Genomic DNA, 6000 nt, shown 5'->3' on the forward strand with positions numbered 1-6000 from the left:
TTTAGTGCAGTCTTTTGAAGATGACATCAGTCTTCATATGGCACTCAGACTATCTGCAGAGAAGGGGGCCCCTGCCTAGGATTTTCATATCTTACAAATACAGTCAATCCCAGCAATAATAGGGGGCTATAATTTAAGTGATGACCTGGATGTATATCTGTCTCTTCCTTACTTGGGTTGCTCCTCTGAAAATCACTCCTTGAGACTGTTTTCTGGTGTCCCCTTTCTGCTTCTAGTTCAGCTTTACTTCCTGCCCACTGAATTAATTCAAGAGGGGTTGTAATGTTGGTCATCCTGTTGGGTGGCTGCCACGTCTTTGGCAGTAGTGTCCAAGGAGTCTAGCAATTCTTTCAGTTCATTGGATTCATAGAATACCTTGTTTGCAGTGTGTTGTCAAAAAGAAGTTGGGCTCAAACAAGAGGCGATATTTCGGCATGTGAAATTTCACCTGAGTAAGGAGTATGATGGTGGATCACCGAGTAGCTAACCCAGGAGGTCTAGTTCACTTCATTGATGTAGAATAGACAGTGGATGGCTAGTCCACACCCCTACAGCCAAGCTGCTGAAAAGGAGGTGAAGTCAGCAGCGTCAAAAGCTTTGATAAGTCACCAAAAGTATCCTGTTTGCTGTTGAGTTCCATCACGAGCCCCAAACAGAAAACCATACTCCATTTGACCCAATGGGGCTGGAGCTGTTATCTAAAGAAGAGGGTGCTTGTGTGCAGTGTACCTGTGCTTTAGTGGGTGATTATAGAGTCAGGGACATCTGACACATTGTGAAAATCCCAAACTATTTATTTTGCGCAGGAAGTCAATGCCAAGTGAAACCCTCTTTGGGGGAGACACAATTTAATTGGTTTAAATCAATAAAATCCACTCCTAATTAGAGGTAAGGTGTAAAAATGGGTTAATAATTTGGAATTGCGGGACCCTTACCAGCAAAGTAGACATACCCTAGTTAGGTCACTACGCGATACTAAGGGAAACTCTGCTTAGGCCCAGATAGCTGTGACATTCGCAACGGGCAATTTTCCAGATAAATGCTTATAAAGCTCAAACCGCAATAACAATTTTATGGCAAAGAAAAAAAGCATAATGAATATTCCAAAACAATTAGGAAAAATGTATTAAACATAAGGACACAATGACAGCTAAAATCAAATAAGTAAAACCAGATGTTAGAAATGGGGTTTCTGGTTGGCTAGGGTATGCACCTAAGTCAGGCAGAACCCACCCACTTTAGTCAGGGCAAGGGAGTTACACGTCCAAGATAAGCCCTGTTCAACCCCTTGGTAGCTTGGCATGAGCAGCCAGGCCTATCCCTGAGACAATGTGTAAAGCATTTGCACAACACACATAACACATGTGACGCAAGATGTACACCACAAAGTAAACACAACACTGAGCTATGTAAAAATAAACTGTATTGCACAAAACGTAATTAGACCAAACATTACGTGTCAGTAATACCCTGCTACCTTAGCAGTTGTCAGAACATTACACAGGTTACTAGTACGCTGCAAGAATACGCAGTAGTGACATTAGAATACATAAGTACTCAGGATTCTGCAACATAAGCAATAGTCAGGAATCACAATCTAAGAGAAATGCACTTGTCATAAACACATCATTAGTATCCATAAAAAGGGACATTAGAGAAGATATGTCAAGTCATAGAAACATATCTGCAGAGCAGGTCCCTAAAAGGAACATCAGCATATATATGGCACACCATATAAAAACAGGATAGCACAACAATTCCAGTCAGTCCATAATAGGAACATTAGGAAAGAATATGGCCCCTAAGAAGAGTACCTTTTTTCAATGAGGTGGGCATTTTCAGTGCCAAGACGCAGACAAGGGGGCCCCGGCGCTCCTCTGTGGAACACAGGGGCCTTAGGCTGATGTGAGGAGGAGGAGGAGGGCGGCACGCACCCCACTCCTGTTTTTTATCTCGGGCCCCTCCTGGGGATCACGATCTCTGGGGGCCCCCCTGGGCCTTCACTGGCCCTCCAACGAGGGGGGGGGGGGCAAAACAATGCCCCAAATCAACAAGTGGGGCTCAAAAGAAGGAGACCTACGGCGCAGGGCTTCAACCCAGTTCGGGGTCACTGGGGACAGAATAAGGGCTCCTCAGGGCAGGGGGAGCCTCCAATGAGGCTTCCTTTACCCCTGCCACTCCTGCTGAAGGAGAGTTAAAGGGACCGGTGGGGCGGGGAGCCTCCGATGAGACTTCCTTCCCCTCCCGTCTCCGTACACGTGAGCAGGCATGGAAGCGGGTGCCTGCTTGTGCCGCAGGGCGCTCTTGGAGCGTACTTCACCCTGGGGACACGATAGGAGCACGCTCACTCCTTTCCTTTCTTCTAGTGGTGCCCCGGAGGCACCAGGGATAGCGTGACTCCGGTGTGCTTGAATAAACAAAAGCGGGGCAGCAGCAGTGAATCTCTCACGAGCAGCAACGCGCTTCTTCAGCGCAGGGACAATGGTAACAGGTCACGAGTTGCGGCGGTGGTTCCTTTCAGCACAATGCACTTTCAACAGCACTAGGGGCATTTGAGACCCTGGGTCACGGTGGTGATTCCAGGATTCCAGCAGGCGTTTTACCAAGTGTCTAGGCACCACCTAGGACACGCTTTGAAGCACAAATTCACCACGAAAGAAGCACTTTCACAGTGCTTCAGGGACTGATGTTAAAGCACTCTCCAGGTGCTATGGGCTTGTTGCAGGGGTCCAGGGCCACAGCACCCAGCCACTGGGGGACAACAGTACCAAAGAGGAGCACAGGGCGGTACGGCCCAGCAGCAGGCCAGCGCAAGATGGGTGCAGGCAAGTGGTAGTTCCTTCAAGTGACCAGGCAGGTCACAGGTCAGCACAGCAGCAGCAGTCCATGGCGGGTCCTGGTGAGTCCCTCCAGCAGCATTGTGTCCAGTTCCAAAATGTCACCAAATTGTGGGGAAAAATCCCCTGTACTTATACTCAGTTTACAGTGTGTTTACAAAGGAAGGGGAGAGGAGGTTCCAGCTGGTTACAACTGGTTCTGAGAGTGCCCCCACTCTCCTCCAGCACAGGCTCCAAACATCAGTTCGGGGTATTGTGTGAGGCCAGACAGAACCTTTACAAATGCAGGTGTGCCCCGTCTTTCTCTCCTCTCAGCCCAGGAAGACTATTCAGTGTGTAGATGCACTTCTGTGACACCTGCACCCTCCCTGTGCTCAGGCTGTCTGAAAAGTATGCACTCTGCCCAGACGTGGATTGGAGTCAAGCTGCAAAACATCAGAGTCATAAGCACAGAGAAATGCTCACTTTCTAGAAGTGGCATTTCTGTAATGATAATCAAAAATCCACCTACACCCTTATGCAGCATTTCTCACTACCATTACAACATACGAAACATGCCTATGCTACCCCTTGTAAATCAGACAATATCCCTTACTCATAAGGCAGGGCATTTCCAATGCAATCCTATGAGAAGACAGTACTCACAGCAGTGAGAAACCACATATGATGTTTGTCACTACCAGGACAGGCTACATTACTAGGCACATGTCGTGCCCTCTACATACATGGCACCCTGCCAATAGGGCTATCTAGGGCCTACCTTAGGGGTGACTTACATGTAGTAAAAGGGAAGTTCTCGGCCTGGCAAGTAAATTTAGATGCCAGGCCCTGCGCTAGCAGGACTGAGAAAGGTTTGAATGGATACTTCAGTGGGCGGTACAAGCAGAGCTGCAGGCCCACTAGTAGAATTTAATTTACAGGCCCTGGGTATAGGGATACCAATTTACAAGGGACTTATAGGTAAATTAAATAAGCCAATTAGGTGTAAGCCAATCATTCCAAGCTTACAATGGAGAGCACATGCACTTTAGCACTGATTAGCAGTGAAAATATGCTCAGAATCATAACATCAGCCAACAAGGGTCAGAAAAATAAGGAGGAAAAGGCAAAAAGTTTGGGGAATGACCCTGTAAAAGGGCCAGGTCCAACACCTGAGATATGGACATTTAGAATTTAAGACACAATTGGACATAAAATAGTGAGCTTGTAGGAGCAATGGAAATCTTGCACCAAAAAGGAAAACAACATAAGTAATCAGCAAAGTATTCTGCCTCTCCCAGGCAAGGAGGTTGGGGATAGTGCCAATAATCATTCTGCAGGTAAACACCATTGCTTACAATCTTCCTGGTGCTCTTCTGGGTGACTACAGTCACATTTCTAAGGGGGGCAGATGCTTGCCACAATAGCCAGAAGCCCCAAAGGTTTCTTGATGCTAGAAAACTCACTTCTGAGGTCTCTCCTACAAAGTGTTGTAATAGTGGTTCGGTCAGTTAGGCTCTCCGAGAGGAATCAGCTTGAAAGGGCCAGTGTGTGAACTATGTTATGGCCCTGTAGGCCATGATGAGAGTGAATCAACAGCCCTTGTATTTGTTCTTTCAAAATGGCCCATCTGGTAGTACCAAACTTTCCGAATAGCTAGTCTAACACTGTTCCTACATCCCTGAGGTATTTATGGCAGGCTTACAGTTGTAGGTCCTTTTCCAGCTGGGGATCTCTCAAGATCCAATTGCACATCTTCAGCTGGGCCCTTTTTCAGAGCAGGGAGGCATTCCACCTTTTGTTCCACTGTACTCACAAAAATGTCCTAACCACTTGACAGTTAGAGAGCAGTTTCTCACCTTGGGTGCCAGCAAGAGTCATAATTCACTCACTCTTCTTCCCACAGTAGTTAAGAAGAATCCTATTTTCATCCACATATTTCTTCCCAGGCCAGACATTTTCTAAAGAGGTAGTGGTGAGATGCAACTATTATCCTGTGGACTAGCCAGTGACTGAAGTATTTCTTACACCCGGTCCTGCCCAATTTCTACCATTGTTCACACCTCACTTCTAACCACCTCCTCTCTTAGGGCCATATTTATACTCCGTTTGCGCCAGATTTGCGTCATTTTTTTTTACGCAAATTCGACGCAAAACGTACTCCATATTTATACTCTGACATTAGACGCGTCTAGCACCAAAGTCCATGGAGTTTGCGTAATTTTTTAGCGTGGACACCTACTTTGCGTTAATGATATGCAAGGTAGGCGTTCCCGTCTAAAAAAGTGACTCTGAGGCATGTGCGCCGTATTTACACTCCCGGGCAAAAATGACGCCCGGGAGTGGGCGGGTCAAAAAAAATGACGTCCAGCCGCTTTTGCGTAGTTTTTTAGCGCCTGGTCAGGGCAGGCGTTAAGGGACCTGTGGGCTTGGAAGGAGCCCAGAGGTGCCCTCCCATGCCCCCAGGGACACCCCCTGTCACCCTTGTCCACCCCAGGAGGACGCCTAAGGATGGAGGGACCCATCCCAGAGAACATAAGGTAAGTTCAGGTAAGTAATTTTTATTTATTTTTTTGTGGCATAGGGGGGCCTGATTTGTGCCCCCCTACATGCCACATGCCACTATGCCCAATGACCATGCCCAGGGGACAGAAGTCCCCTGGGCATGGCCATTGGGCAAGAGGGCATGACTCCTGTCTTTGCTAAGACAGGAGTCATTTCAATGGGGGTTGGGAGTAAAAAAAAATGGCGCAAATCGGGTTGAGGCGAAAATTTTGCCTCAGTCTGACTTGCCCCAATTTTTGGCGCCCAAGCTCCATATTCCCCTACGCCGGCGCTGCCTGGTGTACGTCATTTTTTTTCACGCACACCAGGCAGCTCCGCCGGCTAACGCCGGCTAATGCCGGCTAACGTCATTGAATAAATACGGCGCCCGCATGGCGCTTCAGAATGGCCTTAGCCAGCGTTAGATTTTTTGACGCACAACTGCGTTGGCGCAGTTGTGCGTCGAAAAGTATAAATATGGCCCTTAGTTTCCTGCAAACATTGCCATTGGTCCTAGAAGAAGATGGCTTGTGTAATTGTCAGTATGGAGAAGCTCTTGCCTTTTCCCTTGCTTCTTCACTTTGTAGATGAGATGTCACCTGGTCGATTTGGAATCAGAAATCTGAAAGGTAGCAGTCAA

This window comes from Pleurodeles waltl, chromosome 11, assembly GCF_031143425.1.
Source record: "Pleurodeles waltl isolate 20211129_DDA chromosome 11, aPleWal1.hap1.20221129, whole genome shotgun sequence".
NCBI lineage: Eukaryota > Metazoa > Chordata > Amphibia > Caudata > Salamandridae > Pleurodeles > Pleurodeles waltl.